The sequence below is a fragment of the Oxyura jamaicensis genome, chromosome 3 (assembly GCF_011077185.1).
Source record: "Oxyura jamaicensis isolate SHBP4307 breed ruddy duck chromosome 3, BPBGC_Ojam_1.0, whole genome shotgun sequence".
Lineage (NCBI taxonomy): Eukaryota > Metazoa > Chordata > Aves > Anseriformes > Anatidae > Oxyura > Oxyura jamaicensis.
Window position 1 is genome coordinate 68603214 of NC_048895.1, and position 18120 is coordinate 68621333.

The 18120-nt window shown below is 38.8% G+C and overlaps 1 protein-coding gene across 5 annotated transcripts in view; it reads left to right on the forward strand.

Moving 5' to 3' along the window:
* Positions 1-295: 295 nt before the first annotated feature.
* The window catches only part of HS3ST5 (heparan sulfate-glucosamine 3-sulfotransferase 5), a 200472-nt gene continuing 182647 nt past the window's right edge, over positions 296-18120 (forward strand). For 3 of the 5 annotated variants that reach the window (XM_035320126.1, XM_035320125.1, XM_035320122.1), the window contains exon 1: positions 1498-1672. The gene's annotated coding sequence lies outside the window, so the exon portion shown is untranslated. Of the gene's footprint in view, positions 356-901; positions 1355-1497; positions 1673-18120 lie in introns of those variants that run through there. The other 2 variants (XM_035320124.1, XM_035320123.1) reach the window with 2 other exon arrangements.

Sequence of the window (18120 nt, forward strand, 5' to 3'; positions counted from 1 at the left end):
CAGCCGGGAAGGACAAGCACACCAAAAGTACATAGCTCCCCTTCTCCCATCTTGCACGCTTCTTGGGTACGCTGCTGGAAGGAAGAGGCAGGCAGCGGGCGGCAGCGTTACAATGCGAATCACAAAGCGAGCAACTTCCAATGCTCTTGTGGATATTTTGGATTTCTCTCCCGAGAACGGGCTTTTTTTGGTGTGTGTTGCCCCCCCTCCAACCCTCCCTTTCCATATGATTGTTATAATTATTCTCTCCCTCCCTCCCTTCTCCGCCGGCTCCCCCCTCCACGCCACGAAACCCGGCAATAAGGATGCACCGTCCTCGGTCCTCTTTCGGCAGGTCATTGCGCTCCTGCGGAAGGTGAGCCGTACTGGGGAAGGAGAAGCGTTTGCAGGCAGGAGAAGGAGCACCGCACCGCTCCCCGGCTGAGGCGGGCCCTCGCCGCCTCTTCCTCATTCCGCCGCGGTTGCTCCTGGGGCCCGCCGGCAGCTCCCGGGGGCAGCAGCTTCCCAGATTCCTCCCGAAACCTCCCCGGCCTCGTCCCGGAGAAGCCAGCCTCTGCTTCTCCCTGCGGAGCCCGGCCTCTGCCCGCGGAGGGGCTGCGCAGCGCCGGCGGAGGGCCCTGCCCTGCACCTGCCTCGGCGGGCTGGGAGGGAGGAGAGGAAGGAGGGAAGAAGGGAGGGAAGGAGGGAGGGAGGAAGGAGGGAGAGAGGGAGGCTCCTCCGTGCGCGGGGAGAGGCTCCGGCTCTCAGCTGGGCGCTCCCGGCAGCTGCTGCCGTGCTGCACCGCGGGCGGTGGCGGCTCCCGGCGCAACGGGAGCGCGCCTGTGCCGCGGGACCGCAGAGCTTCGAGGCGGGGGGCTCCGGGCTCAGCCGGGAAGTACAGCCAGAGAGTTGCGCTGTTTTCAGATTTTTTTTTTTTTTTTGGCGATTAAGCTTTTTTATACCCATTATTTTTAATCAACCCCACACACTCCCCCGCCCCGCTCCCACCCGACTGCGGTGCGTGTGCCACCAGGGGAGGATGCGCGGCTCCCCCAGCCCCAGCCCCGGCAGCTCCGGCCACGGCGGCGGGGCGCGGGGCGCCGCGGAGGGCCGCGGGGTCGGGGGCGCGCTGGGCCGCACCTGGCCGCGCCGTGCTGTGCCCCCACAACTCCGCCACCTCTCCCTGCTGCCCCTCGCTGCCTGAGCGCCCGCTCGGCCGTGCCCGGCAGCGCACACGCACCGAGGCGCTCACTGTCTGACTCGCAGCACTCTGCCGAGCTGCCCAGGCTGCCGAGCAGCGCCGCCAGGAGTCCCCTTCCTTCCTCCCTCCCTCCTTGTCCTCCTCCCTCGCTCCCGCCGCTCTGAAGGATGCCCGGTAAGTAGCGGCGAGGACCAGCACCTCTGCTGGTGCGTGATCTCACGGCTTAGGGACCGCTTTATAATGCTGCCGCCCGCCGGGGAGGGAGGACGGGGGGGGGCGGGGGGGGGGGGGGGACGAGGGGAGGGGAGAGAGATGACAGCGACTTGAGGCGGGAGGCGGCGGGGCTGGCCGGGTGCTCCTCAGAAGGACTTTTAGCTGCGCGCCCGGGGCTCGGATGTGGGCGCCGAGGGACGGGGTCCGTGCGCCGCAGCGGGCACCGGCCGGGGCGGGGGCGCCTCGCCTGAGCTGCGGGCTGTCGCCTGCAGCACCGCGGTGAGTAGGGGGCTCCGAGCCGCTCCGGGGTCCCCCGGGGAAGAGGGAAAGGTGGAGGGTGCCTTGCCGGGATGGGGACCTTCGGAGGTGGCTCCGCTCCGCGCTTTGCCAGAGCCGGGGCGCAGAGCGCACGGTGCCCCCGGTGCGCCCCGGGATCGGTGCCCTGCTCTCCCCGCCTCGGTTTTGGAGGCATCCCCTGGGGTTGCCGGCGGGGTCCAGTGTCTTGGGGAGCCTGGAGCTCCGCCGGGCGCTCACGTGCGGAGGGGGGCGGCCAGGTGCCCCGGCACCACGGCCAAACCGTGCCCGCCGCTCCCCTGCCCCTGTCCCGTGCCGTGGGCTCCAAAAGCGGCCGTCCCCCAGGGAAGGAAGGCTCAATGTTTGTAAAACGCTCGACGTCGACTCAGCGCACGGCGGTGCGGTGCTGGGGCTTGCCGACGGCCAACTCCTCGCAGCCCGGCGTCCCAGCCCGCTGCCGAGTGCCAGAGGGCAGCGGGGCTTTGCTTCGGCTGCACCGCCAGGAGTGATGTGCGGGAAAGGCAGACAAAAACGGGTGGGTGCTGCAGGTTGAAAAGTGGGTTTTGGTAAAGTGGAATTTGGTAAAATGTTTTTCATACTTCTAACTTTGACAATGATGTCTTTTCTCACTGCGTTTTACAACCTGAGCATGATCCTTCTCCCATTGACTTCAGAGAAAGAAGGCTTTGGCCAATGCAGAGTACTTTTCAAATGAAGGGGACTGGGCAGAAGGCTGTGAGAAGGTGAAGTGAGAGAGATGTGTAAAAGAAACTTCATTTCAAAAAGATAGCCTTTTAACCAAAGAGATTTAGCTGCACTCTGCCAGAAATATCTTCTGGATTGTCATTCTCACTTTGCAGTGAACAAGTATCAGGATGATTTCTTGATGTTTTTGACATCAAGATGGACTGAAGCCCATTGTTTTATCCACAGACATTACAAAACATTACCATATTCACGCCTTATACTATTCTGGTGTTGTATATCTTTTTTCTTACTAAAAAGTTAGAAGCACTGGGAGACCAGATCCAAGGCTCGCTGAGGCTACTGGATAGGCTCGCACTGACTTCAGTGGCCTGTGGATCAGGCCAGAAAGGTTCGATAGAGGGGTAATAGGAGAGATGTGGTACACTGTGTAAGGAAAGGTGTTGCATAAACATTTAACTCATGATCAGCCTCCCTCTAGGGAGGAGAAAAATCTAAATGTGTATTGCTTTCTTATGCAGTATTAAAGAACTCTTTCACAACACAGATACAAATAAGAAATAATGCTTCTCTTTAATAATTAAAATGTCCATATTCATATGGATGGCAAAGATTTTATGAAGAAAGAAAAAAAATAAAAAAAAGATCCAGTAACAAATGGAAGTTCTAGTTCACCGAACATCTTCTGTTCAGTGCACTATTAAGAGTTATTTAGAATAGTCAGATATCTAATTAAATATCATATTAAAAATTGATATTCAAATCATAAAAGTTATTTTTACTTCCATAACCTGACTAACTTCTCAGTTGGTTGGAACGTATTTAAAAAGGAAGTGTGAAGAAATGCTTTTATTTTACTTTGTTTTCAAATCTGAGTCCTGAAAGAACTCCCAAAATACTGCTAGTTGTCCACAACTTGTCAAGTATCAGAATTATGACCATATCTCCTGAAGACTTTGACTATTACACTGTGATAAATGTTTCATAAGAAAAATAACCTTTCTCAGTTAGTGTTCAATAATAATATTTCCGTTCTATGCACATGTTTGTGTTAACAGGCAAGCGTAGAAAAAGTTTGAAGTGCTGCATTTCTCCTTCAGCATTATTTGTAAGCATCTGGTCAAATTTGTCATTGATGATTGAACTGAATGTACAACATTGTGAACAGATTAAGATGTTCATGTTACAAAGGATAAAAACAAAAACAAAAACAAACAAACAAAAAAACCTTATAGAATGCACAAATGCTTCACTGATTATTTCTTTCTCTTCTTGTCTTGGAATTACATAGGGGAGATGAAAAATCCTTCCCCAAATGTCATATCACAAGTTCATTTCTGATTTTCCTATGAATTCAAACATGTCTTTTATCCCGTATCATATATGGGAGTGAAGGATACATATTTTATAGGACACTGTATGGAGAAAAAGTCATTTTGAGTTTCTTTGTTGCTTCTTGTCTCTATTCTATCTGCTCTTTACTCACACACCATAATGCCACAATCTATTTTTGCTGATAGTATTTCAATTTCAAGTCAAATGTGAAAAATACAATTATTCCATATTAAGGGGCTGTTTGTTGTTGTTGGTGGTGGTGGTGGTTGGGTGTCAGTTTGTTGTTGTTGTTGTTGTTTGTTTGTTTTGTTATTTTATGGTTCAAAGCTATGTTTAATTCTCTTTCCTTGTCTGGATTAGGAGAGTCAGTAGTTCACAAAATTACGATATATACTTGAATAAATCTTCTATTTTGTCCTGAGAGCCATTGGTGTGAAATTCTATATTCTTTTCACTTTGATGTTCCAGTACTTCCTCCTCATATGTGCATGTGGGAATACAGCCAGATGTTCTTGTGGACAGCATCTGCAAAATAGAAAGTTTTTTTTTGTTTGTTTGGTTGGTTGGTTGGTTGGTTCGGTTTGGTTTGGTTTTAGTTTTACCTGTAACTGAAGAGTATATAAAATTTGAGTATATAAGGCAGAGTCAAAGGAAGCCAGATAATGAAGTACAGAGAACCACTTGGAGAAGATTTTAAATTCCTGTTACTCACTTCTAGCACCTTTATAAACCTCATCTTGTTTAACAAGGATAAGTTACTCACTTGTAGCATCTTTATAAACCTCACCCTATAGAACAAGTGCTGCTTATCTTAATTCAGATAGGCTACTATTAATTCTTTCTAGGCTACTACAGATTTGCTGTCATTTGCCTGACTCTGAAACATGTTTATGGCATTGTAATACTGTGTTATTAAGTGAACAGTCACAGGTGTTTACAGGTCTCAGTGTTCAAATATAGGAAATAATCATAGCGAGATTATTCAATAATCACTTTGTGATTATTACATCTTTAAAAAACTTTTTCAAAATAAATTTTATCATTTGTTAATGATAAAATACATTTGTCAGATAATTTATTTAGGACTGTATTCTTATATCCAGCAATTTAAGAACAAAAAGCTTCCACTGTAGCTCAAATCAATCAAAATATTGGTTTTAGGTTATACATTGTACATATGGAACCTGGCATGTAAAGCAGATGGTATGTAAAATTATGCATAGCATGTCTGGAGAGCCATACAATATCCAAATGCAGTGCAACAGAACGAGGAAAGAGTGCCACATTTGCATGTAACTTAAAATATCAGTCACTGGCCTATGTCTAGTCTCAACTGCACTTCGTTTTCATGCGTGTGTGTGTATGTGTGTGTGTTTGTGCATGTACATGTGTTAAATTTCTTCTTACTTCATTCAAGACCTTTTCTTTATAGTATGATCGTCCCTGGAAAAGTGTTCAGGCTGAAATGATATGGCATTGGCTGAATGAGATAAAGGTGGATATAGAAGGAAAACTAGTTTGGTTTAGTTTTGGTTTACAATGCAGTTGCACACAAATTTAAAAAATAACTTAGAACAAAAGTTTTAGTCTTGTAAAGAAAATAGCCAAACACTGTTTGCTACCAAGACTGGGTTCTTCTGTATTATTTATGAACTTTGTTTGCCCAGTCCAGCAACAGTACTTATTAGTACTTCTGGCCTGTTACATAAATACTGTGTTATCACCACACATCTCTAAGATCAACTTTTCTTCCTGAAAAAAATAACTATTACTGTGCATTGTTAACATAGCAGATGAAAGGATCATTGCGGAAAGATTCACATCATCAAAACCTTTAAATAAATATTAGTCTTTAAGCATTTGCTAACCTCAAAGAGACCTAATCACACATAGAAAGAGTTTTGTTGTATACAGATTCTTTCCTGACCAACGAGCATGAAAAACAATATTTTTCCACAGTTTATTCATGTGTTTAAATGTGTGCTTATGAAATATAGTCAGTCACACATCTCTCTCTCTCTCTCATTTGCAGGGGAAAAGTTTAAAATGTTTCTACTGAAAATAAATAACTAAATAGTTGTATGTGAGTGCTGCAAGCCATTAACTATTTTAAAAAGATTTGGGTAGCAATAGTCTTTGATGATATTTCTAAACCAAATGAGCTACTATAGACAAGATCTGAAAGATGAAGTTTATAATGAAAGATTGCCACAAAATAAACTCTAAATATAATGTCAGGAATCAATATTATATAAGGTAGACTTTACTAGCTAATTTTTTAAGACCCAGCCATTTTTCAAGGAGGCAAATTTAAGGAATGACCCCCTGTTTAAACGGTTGAATATCCCCAAATACTTTTAAGGTTTTAAAGCTACCTGAGTTGATATAGAATGTCTTATGCTATGCTACAAAATAAATAAATAAATAAATAAATAAATAAATAAATTTCATTCCTGGTACTTTTCATGCCCCGGTACCTTTAATCCATATGCATCTTCTTGCTTGCAAGCAAAAGTTGCTTGAGAAAATATAACTTTCTGGAGGATTAAAGTAGAAGATTTACCCTGATATGTTACAGAACAATGTCTATCAATCCATTCCTCTTTTGGAGTTGAAAGAACTTTTATCCATTCAAATCATATTAACACAATCTTGTATTATAATGGCTTGAACAATCTTGGCTGCACACAATTGCTGGAGTCTCCAAAGGGCTGTCATAAATAAAACTATTAGACTCTATTGTAGCAGACAAATAAATATTCAGAATCTACCAAGGGATAACAGGATTCTGCATTGAAGCACAAATCACTACAAAATGTCTGTGAATACCAAAAAAATAATTGGTAGAAGGACATTATGAACCAATTTATAATCTATATATATATATGCTATTTTTTTTCTTTAAAAGTATATACAGGAAATATTAATATTAATAATTATATATATAATTAATTGGAAACTGAGCCAATGAATAAGGGATTTGTCTTCTACAATGGTTACTTTAGCCTGCTCAGCAGCACGTAAACTTTCTACAGTAGCTGACAGACTCTCAACTTAAATCAAAACCTCCCTTTGCAGCCTGGCATTGCCACTATGATGACAGCATCAGAAAACTGGCATCTCATGGGAGTCAGTTTACATCAATGGAAATGGATTTACTCTTCAACCTAGATTCTGTGCAGACAGGTTTGTTTTCATTTTTCCTCTTACCACGTACTACTACAGAAGGCATAGCTTTTGCCAAAAATGCAGATACAACTGAGTTTGGCAAAAACTTAAATGAACTTAGAGACAAAGTTGGAAATAGTGGAGACATGGAAAACTGAGGTTAAAATATATAAGGATTAGTTTTGTTCTGTTTTCTTTCATGAGAGGAAAAATATATTCTTTCATAAAAAAATCTTTAAGACAGAAGTAAAATGGAAAAATTAAAGCAACTGAAGTTAAAAATAAAATTACAAAAGCTAAGTTACCTAACATGTTCTTGCCACAGGAACAGTAACTAAAGATAGTAGGTTGGGAGCTTCAAAAGAAGACAAAAGACAGAAAATAACCATTTCACGTCTTGGAAATCTAGATGGCCGCAGCTGATTTTATGTGTATCTGCATGCACATTTATCTAAGTATTTATACACACTCTTTACTTTTTTAATACAAAAATATGCATAATTTCCAACTTTGTTATTGTCTGGTTTCCTCATCCCTAGCAGGAATTTGCTGGTTGTTCTTTCTTTCTGAACAAGAAGGAATGAAGGAAGATGTGACAGCACAATAAATAGCTGAGAGTGGTTAAACTCTTTCCTGAAGGTAAAACAACGGGGTCCAATGGTTCTCCTGCAGAATGTTTTAAACCCAAGGCTATAAATAATATCCAGTGCTGCCAAAAATAAAAAATCCTCTAATCCCGAAAAAGGAGAAAACAAAATGAATCTTCACTTCAGTGTCTGAAGCCAGCTTACACTATGTCCTGAAAAACGTGAAACTGAAAGATCTTTTCCCAGCTACAGGCTAGTGTCATCTAAAATCACAGTCAAGATCTTCCTTCTATGGCTCAGAAAACAGCTATAATCTTACATGGAAGAGCCAGGAAAGAAGGAAAGATCATCCCTGAATGCAATGTGCAGCTTTAGAAAAATAGAAGATGATATGTTTAACACAATACTCAATTTAACAGAGTAAATAGATATACCATTTTTAACATCTATTTCTGATGTTGAAAAAGCAGTTACCTGAACTGAGTGGAGTTAACTCTGGCATGATGTCAGAAGTAAGATTTGGAGAAAATTATTTTAAATAATTTCCTGCTGCACATCTTCACCCTTGCAATAGCTGTATTAGTATAAATAATGGCAGAGGTGGCAGCAAATCTCTAGTATTTATAATTTCACATTCCTGCCTCTTCTAAAAGGATTAATCTGCAATGTAAAGTAAAATAGATTTGCTTTAGGGAAAAGGTCTGTTTGTATAGACCCTATGAGTAGAGTCAAACCACGTCTTTATTTGTGTTCTGGTGGAAAATTATATTCCTGAATGAAGTAAAATCTGACTAAAATAATCTATTAGAATCTTTTTTGATAAATAGCTCTAAAAGAGAAAATATGACTGATTAGCTAATTACCTACCAGTCAGTCTTCACTCAGAGGTAGAAATAATTTGAGAATTAATGAAAATTCATTCTAGGATTAGGAGCTCTCAGTTTACATATACCAAACTGTTCTGGTTACATTTGACATTACTATCCCATCCTTCAGTGTCTCATAGTGGTTTCTAACCTAAGAATGAAATGTGCTTCCTTTAGATACAACCAATATATTCAGGCTTCAAAAAGGTGAATCATGCAACTGTGGAAAATGAAATACAGTCCTTCACTCAGGGCTTTCCTCACGTAAAATTTTGGAATGATTGCTTATGGTTGCTTTCCCAGCAGCTCCTTCATGACTGCTATGAGGTAGATCCAGGTAAATGTGAATCAACAGCTTTTTCTTCCCTTATATATCAGACCTATGGTCCTGTAACTGCCTTGGCTTGTCTGCTGGAGGCTAGCAAAGACTGTTTATGATGCAGGTGTTTAGAGAGACATTTTTTGATACCTCCTTTTTACACAACTTAATAGCAAGAAACAGCAAAGGATATACTTCATGACATAAGCCTTACTTACCACCTTTATACCTACAGAGAAATTGTTTTATTTAACAAAAAAAAAAAAAAAAAGGAAGAGTTGAAAAAGTTTTTTTTATTGTTTAGATTTGACAACATTCTTCTTATCCAACAAAGAAAACTAAGAAAACTAGAAACTTTTGTGTTTTTTTTTGCTTCAGAACCAAAAAAGTGTATATGCTACTTCAAGATGTGTATATCATTTTCCTTTCCTCTTCTGTTTTTCTTGCTGGAGAAGCAGGGAGGAATTTTAGTGAGAAAAAGAAAACAAACAAACAAACAAACAAACAAAAACAACAAAAACATTTTTAAGCTTTCATATATATATTTTTTTCCTTTTGCACACAGTAAAAATGTCTGCTTAATCTCACTTTATTCTTTCATTACTTTGAAAATATTCTGTATTAAATTTAAAATTAATGATGTCAATGCAAATTGGAGTAAACTTTTTTATTACAAAAATCTTGTCTTTGAAAATATTTTAGTCAGCTCTGATGAAAATCAGGGAGTTGGTTGAAATTCTTTTGTTATGTGATTTTTCAGACTTAAATCCTTTGAAACCACAGCTGTCTGTAGAAAAGGTGTGTTTTCATGTTTTCTGTGTGCTGTGATCATAAATTAATTAAAGGTATAATTTTTTATTTTTATTTTTTCCCAGCTATAAAATGATTATTTGTAAAAAAATAATAAAAAACTGAAAAAAAATCTAAAAAATATTGACAAAAGACTCTCGATTTGTCCCTAATCAAAATGTTTTATTTCTAAATTTTAATATTTTAAAATTCTTTTTACAACTTCCAAAATGTATTTTTAAAACTCTAAATGTTTTTCTGCTGAGTAGAATACCTTTTATTTTGTTCTAGAGCACATATCTCTAGAATAGATCACATTTTCTGTCTGATGGATCACAAGAAACTATGATCCTTGGAAAGGTAATCAGGTGCTTTCCTGGAAAAGTACTAGCTAGTGAAGTGCTGGTTATTATTTTATTCCTGAACGCAACTCATGTAATGAGGAAGACTTTAGGTGATAACAGAAAGAAAGTAACAAGAAAGTGTTCTTGTTTTGTTGGTTGTTGTTGTTGTTATTTTGCCATAAATAAAGAAAACAGTGAGTAGGAAATCAAATGTGTCTTTCTAACAAGTTTAAGAGGGGATGTCCTCTGACAGTATTTAGGTTCAGGATGCAGATATTAAAAGACAATAAGTGGCCATTTGGAAAGAAATCTAATTTGCCTAGCTTATCACTTCAGGAATTTAAGTTTAATATGTGTTGCTTATGTGACTTGACAATGTATCAGTAAGTCATGCTTATGAATGAGACAGCTTGCCTCTGATCTGGGATGTATACCAGCACCAGTGCACTGGATCAGTATGGAACACACAACATGGGGAGACTCAGCACAGAGATAGGCAGAAGCAGGCCACTCCCTTATGTTTATCCCCCAGGGACACATGAGAACAGATTTGTCAGGGTTTCTCTCTTTTATTCCAGTAATAATTAGACCATAATTGGCCAAATTTACGGTTGGCCACAGCACATTTTGATTGGAAGAAAGGATTTTATTTTTATTTTTATTTTTATTTTCCTATTACAGCTGCATTTCTGTTCTTTGCTTATATTTTATGAGTGAATAACGCAAGGCATCCCTCTAGCCTTGATGTCAGATAATCATGGCCACTTCCATATGGTTAACCTCTTGTAGCCTCGGGAGCACAGGCTGCAACTAACCTGCCTCTTGGGAGCCGTCCCCAGTCTGGGCACTCGCCCTGACTGTGCCCAGGAAGCCCTTGGTAAGCAGCTGGTCAAGCAGCCAGGATCAAATGAGGCATTGCCTTGAAAAAAATATATATATTAGAAAACAACAGTTGAGCATAGACTATTTAATTCACTTGCACATTTGTAGTCTTAATAGTATTTAGGTCAGTATAATGTCTCCATATACATACACATTATTTATTCATTTTTGTTTCTTTCTGAATGAGAATGAGCTTCACTGATTTGTGTTATTACAGCAGAGCATGACATTTTTATAAATCATGTAAAACAAGCTTAATATTTATTTGTAAACAGCCATCAACTGTGGTATATACAATAGTGTTCTGAGAGTACCAGAAGATTTAAACGTGATAAAATGTTTTAGGAAATGATAGCTACTTTTCTGCAGTTTCTATTTATAGTTGTTTCTTATTGAATGCTGAGGTCAGTTTGTTGAGAAATTGCTGTTATAGGAAAGCTATTGTCTACAGTACATTTGTTGTCAGAATTTTGTAAAGTATTGAAAAACCTGTTTTAGAAAAGTAAGAGTACAAGCACTTCTTCTTAAAGATATATTACTAGCTTTTGCCAGATAATACAAATGTAGACAAAAAGACATGATTGGTAGTATATTGAGTATTCTGTGTGTCAGAAAAAAATCATGTCAAACATTTTAGGGTGCTGTCTCAGAAATCAAACTCCTGCAAGCTTTAAAATACAGACACCCTCAGCTAACAGTGAAAATTAAGCTTACTAAGGGCAGTTTAAACTTTTAAGAAGTAAATGCACAACACTGGACTAATTGCATAAAAAAATAATACTTAATTGTGGAGGAAAAATACTTTCATTTTTACTGGTTCTTATCACAAGTTTTCATTTCTTGGTATTTAACATCACAGTTACATATTTTGCAATATCAACAAGTCACCTTTTTTACTCTTCATATTTTACTGCTGAGCTTTGGCAAAGTTTTATGAGTGTTTCACGGATGTGGGGCAACACAACCTGAAAAATACTGAAAACGTATCTGGCTGTGGGTAAATCAAAGCGTCTTACATGAAACCCAGGAGAGACTCTGCTTCTCACTGCTAATCCTTCAGTACCATTTTTGTGGTTCATGGACTACATATAAAAATTACAGTGCTCCTGGGAGAAAGTCCCCTATCAGAGAGATGACTTTCCAATAGCAAAATAATGGCCTCCAACAATTATGACCTCAGGTATGTCGTTATACCAAGTCCTGGGGGCAAGGTCATGAGGTTCTGGTGGCTTTTCTGGACAATGCTTTTAGTCAGAGCTCCTGAAGGTTGCATTGATATAATACCTTTGGTGGTTTGAACTTGGGAGAGAGAACAAACCTAAATCTTTTAGCCATTTCTTTCTCTGAGTGAGGCTTTTAGGATTTTATCTCTTAGGGGAGTTTCAAGGAGTCTTGACCTTACCATTGTGTAAGCACATATATAAGCTACCTGGTGGACCTAACCTGCAAAAATCTGGATCTGAATCTGGTAAATAGACAACAGTCAAATAGACAACAGTCAAATATCAGTTTCGGTATTCAGCAGGAGCTATTTGGCTTGACCTACAAAGAATTGACAATTTTTTTTTATATATTTTTTTTTTTTGCTGAAGATTCAAATGAAGCATATCAGGATTTTGAGATTTGTTTTAGAGGTCTGCATGATAAATATATCAATTTACCTTTCTCTTGTAATCACTGAGTTCCCTAAAATTCTTTATGTTTGGAAAATCATGTGTAATACACAATTCCATATACATATTTAAACATAAAAGCATAGTAATAGATATTGTAAGATTCCTGGTAAAAAAAATGAAAAAGGTACTGTATGATTATGATATGCCTGTAGACAATGATTTTTTATTTGTTCTTAAATATGTATTGTACACACTGACACCAAAACATAAGTGCATCTTATCTGAAGGTAGAGGATGTAATGATTACAGAGAAATGAAAATGTTCTAAAAAGTTTAACATATGGTGATACTTTAAAAAGAATAGTTAAATAAATAGCTGTCAAACTGTCCTGGAGCTTCTTTTGGCGTGTGGCTGAAGCCTGTCTAGAAACCACAGATGTGTTTCATGTTCTAAAGTACATCCTGCCCCTGGCATCTTGCTATAAGGCCCCTGGTGTCCCTATCTTTCTCTTTCTCTTTCTCTTTCTCTTTCTCTTTCTCTTTCTCTTTCTCTTTCTCTTTCTCTTCAGTGGGGTCTGCAAGGGTGATAGCTCCCAGTTGGTAACTCCAAGTTATACAGTCCAGGGTAAGAAAAAACTCCTACCAAATGATGGGTCATGGATAGCTGGTCTCAAACTGGGAGCAGACGGAGACTTTACCACAAGCTTGAGATTTCCTTAGGCATCTGTCTCTCAAAGATGATGCCTTTTTATCCAGCCCACTTATTGGAAAAAGCTGCAAAAGTACACTCTAGTTCTGCAAATCTCCCTGCAGACTGCCTCAATCTTAAAACACTGTAACGTGTGGCATTAATATAAGCATCTAGTCAATGTTTCAGTCTATGTTATAAAGGTACTTTGGACAGATACTAGGTTGAGACATCCATTGAGAAAGATTGTGATGAATTTGATGACAATAACATACTGGTGCCAACAGCTTCTTATAAACTACAAGACAGTGCATGTTCCTTCTGAAAAAGCAGCTGTCACTTTGGCCAAAATTGTTCCTTCCTCTCAACTGCTGTGTGCAGTAGGCCTGACTGACACTTGCAAACTAACCTTGAAGCTGCCATTGTGGTAATGGAGACCTACCTCTTAGCCTGGTCCTGCAACCATTTGGCATTCTCTCTCAAAATTGTCCTAGACCAGTTGTGTCAGCTGCTGCCTCAAAAGTGATCCTGTCTGCTTATAACTCAAAATGTAACTCCGTCATACATACACTTAGTGCAGTATGTTTCTTAAAAGGCACTTTAATCAGCTGGCATTTTAGTCTGTAGGCCTCTGGGGGTCAGGTTGAAAAATTACACTAATGGTGGACTCACTCTGATATCCTGGGCAACCTTCTGAATTTTAAGTAACTATCCTCAGAAGGCCATACTTTTCAGAAATTATCTTTAAGTCTGCACAGAGACTTTTGAGCTCAGTTCAGCTAATAGAACATTGATATGCAGGCTAAAATTAATAAAAATATAAGCTAAGAATCTGAATTTACAGATACAAGCAGTTATTTTAGAGTTTATTATCTAAGTATCTGCCCTGTAGATTGTTAAGTATTTGATTTCAATGTTACCATAATTTTAATATGTGGGATTACTCTCAAACCCTTATAGAAAATCCTTGTAGAAAATGATCCTTTTATAATCTGGAATTATGCAGAGATTAACACCCTCTTTGTCTTGAGAAAGTAATTTCTGTTTTGTATAAGTATTTTACATGCATTTTCTCCATTATTATTACTTCTTCTGGTGCCCTAGCTTGTCCCTTTACTGATTCTTATTGTGTAGTGATTCTCATGCCATCAAGCCCCTATTTTACAGTTTTTCTGTTGTGGCTCTTCAATTGCACAAGTATTGCTGAAGCTTTGTCATCCAGCCCAACCCACTGGGTTCCTCCTCTGGTCCTCTCCTTCCTCTTGCTGTCTGACCCTGCTCTTGTCCTCAGAATATTTACAAACCACAGATTGCAGTGGGCATCCAGCCATAGAATGGGACCAGCTTTTGGGCACAAAATAAACCCAACTGCTTCCAGGCAAGGACTGCAACCCGTTAGCCATCTGTTCTGCTTTATCGTTAAGGATAAAGGATACCCAGAGGTAGTTTTTAACAAGGCCTTGAGCAACTGTACCTTTCTGTTTTATCTGAACTGTCTCTTGTTGATAGCCTTAGAGGCATGCTAGATCTAACCTTCTCAATACTGAAATCAAATTCTGAAAAACTAGAAACAGTTCCCAGCTCACAGCACATCTTACTCAGTTTGACTGGAATGGTTCTCCTCTGGGAGGGGGTCTTTTTGAGCCAGAGGGAAAGGGAGAATGAGCTCAATATATTCCTTGTTCTACCAGCTGCCACCAAATGTATTTATCTTCCCTCCAAGGAACCGTGAGTCCAAATCCATTCACACTGCACACTCTGATGAGACAGAGTGACATCTTCCATCACAGGTGATGAGGCTGTAGTTCCGATCTCTCTTTCTTTATCACATTTAATGAAGAATGCCAAAACAGATGTGTTTCACTGTTGTGCTTTCAGGGGCAGAATGAAGTAAAAGTTTAGGATGGCTGCTACAGTCTCATAGCATGTGAGAAAAAAGAGATTCTCTAGCTTCTCAGATAAGTCACAGAGTCACAGTCTTTACTGAGTGTTCTAGCAAGCTCTAGGAAAAAAAAAAAAAAAAAAAAAAAAAAAAAAAAAAAGGTGTAACAATTATTCATATACTCTGTGTTGGAAAAAGCTTATTAATTTTCAAATACATCCAGCCCTTCTCCAGTTAGCAAAGAGTTTCTAGAATGCTTCTTTGGTTCCTTCTAAGGTCGCGTGTCTTATTTTTAGATTGACAGCAAACTGTGCCTGGCAGTGACATCTGCAAGCTATTCTTTCTGGGACTGAATGGTTGCTTTTGTGCTAGATGTGTGATTCATAATATACCAGTTCTGCTCTTTGACTAGAAGGAGGGCAGGACTTGCTTCAGAGGGCTTATTTTATCCTTGTCCTGGTCTAACATCATTGACTCCTTAGGAACTGGGTGACTTTTTTTTGGTTGGTTGTTGAGGTAGCTAACAGTCCTGATTCTTTAAAGGGCTTTTGGTACAAATATGCTCCAAATCATGCAAATAAGAAAGTAATTATATTGTTTTATATTATCAACAAAACTAAACAGAAGGAAAAAGAAGATAATACGACCACAAATATTCCATTACTTCAGCATAGAAAATGTGATGTTAATTTCTATAAGCATGCAGTTGTGTAGAAGATGTTAATGTATATCTAGAAAGCTCTATGTCTTTTGATATGTAGACACCTGTTTTGAGCTATGGTTCTCCATGAGTTGGAGCCCTGATGAGTCTTCCTGTAATAATATTCTGTTTGATTAGTTGTTCGTTTTCTCATTTGGGGATATCTTTGCTGAGAAAATAAATAAACAAATAAATAATAATAAAAATGTAATTTCATTACATTTTTCTTCCTCTTGGGAATACACATACAGTTTTTGTAAACTGCAAATGTGATTGTTATCCAACATTGAATAATGAAATAGCGTATTACTTGTTTTCATCATGTTAAGTGATCCATCTCAATTCTTCACTTAGATGAAGAATGACCTATGCTTTCTTACCCTTTCCTCCCTCCCAGAGTTTAACACAGAATTTCAATGTCACAGGAGGAAAATAACATTACATCTACGCAAAAATAATCTACTTTATCATATATCATTCTCAGTAACATCAGACTTTCACCTTGTTCAAAATTAGATGATGGATTAATAAATTGGTGTTTGTTGCAATCATAATGGAAAACAGTGACTTCTTAACATACTCATGCCCTCCCTGTAATTGAAATTTGCAAATATTAATGAGATTATACCTCTGTTCTGCCAATAAATATTATCAACTGAGTTTATTTATGCTGAGGTCTTGTGATTTCTTTAGAAAGATTTTGCATTGTCTCGCTGAAAATGTCATTATAATTCTAAGAGATCATGATTACCTTTTTTAATTAACTCAAGTCCTCTCAAACTTTACATGCCATGTCACTATAATGTATAAAGCTCCTGCACATATAAGTAGACAGTGAGAATGCACCCTGACATGACTGTTGCTTATGAAGAGTTACAACTACCTGGAAGCTTGTAGTTGCTTCCTTATTTTTCCCTAGAAAATAAGTGAATGTCAGATAATCTAGATCTATTCCACACGTAACTTGTTTCTGGATGAATGTATGTCTCTCCTGAGTGGAGGTCAGAAACCACCTAGTTCTGTCTTGGAGGCACAGACCCAAACTCCTACCTAATTTTTATGTGTATTTTTTAATTTATTTTCCAATAAAAGGTGACTCTGCTGTTAACAAACTCCTTAGTTACTCATGCAAAGCTGATGGATGAAGATTGCTGCCTTTTCATAACCAAAACTAAACATTCTGATAGAAGAAATGCGACGACTGTGTATAACAGAGCCACTTGGTGACACCAGCCGTAAAAATATCAGCATTGGGATAGTTTTAACCACCTTAGTTATGTTTGATAACTCTGAGGATGACAACCTCAGTTTTGAAGAATTTATAAGGTTCTGAAAATATCTCTTAAATAAAATTTCCTGGATGAACCTATTGCTGTAGGTAGCTGGAATGTCCAAGGAAAATTGTTTCTCTTTTTATCTACAGGGAAAACTCAATAATCACATTAATCATTAAAAAACAAAACTCTTGGATATTTTTACTGATTGTGAAAAGAGAAACTTCCAGGTCTGGAAAGCTGAAAAAAAGTACATTCAAAATCATTGCAGAAATACTACTTTCTTAGAACGGATTTTGTCAATTACCAATGTCAATTACCATTGATATTTGGCTGACACACATCATTTCAAAAAGTATATACTGTAAGGTTTTTTTTTTTAAACCTATGCATAAATGTTGTTATGTATATTTTTTTGGAACATACTAAGCATGCAAAAGAATGAGAGGGATATATTGCCCTCTATATTTAGCATGAAGGATGCCTGATGTGCATTTCCAGCTTTTCATTGAAGAATAATGCTGTCCTGTGAATTTCTTACACAAAATGAGGCAGTCTATATCTGAGACAGGCAGTTAATTGACATTGTGTAATACACAGTCAGCATATTTTAAACTGATAAATCTATTATTATTGTTATCATTATTATTATTTTCATTTCATACCTTCCTCTCATGTTTTTCTTTAAAGCAACATCACCAGATAACCTTGGAAAAATCCTACTTAAAGACCATTCAGTGAGAGAAAATTAAAGCTGTCAATGTGCGTAAATGTAAACTTAGTGAAATAACATTTATTGCAAGTATTGCCTCCTGATTTTCTGTGCCATGCATTTTTCAAAAGGTCAGACTAGATTATCATATTGTTTCCTTCTGACCTTAAAATCTGTGTCAGCACATTTTAGTCTTTATTGAAATCTGGCAAAGGCATTTCTCTGGTGCTTCTCTGAAAGAAGAGAAGTTCTGTAGTTTCTTTTGAAATAAAAATGGAAAAAAAAAAAAAAAAAAAAAAAAAAAAAGTCTAGCTGTGGCAATGACAAAGAAAACCTTTTTTTTTTTTTTTAAAAAAAAAAAGAGTTAAGATCATGTCTTTTTTTTTGCAGACAGAGTGATTGGCACTTGCATTTTGGATTTTACTACTTGACATAGTCTAATTTTAGATGTGAATAGTCATATTGCTTTTTCTATCTGCATTGGGCATGAATTTGCCTCTTTAATGTGCAAGAATTCTGTGACCATTTCCAATAGCCTGAATCTTGCAACAAAACTAAGCCATTCC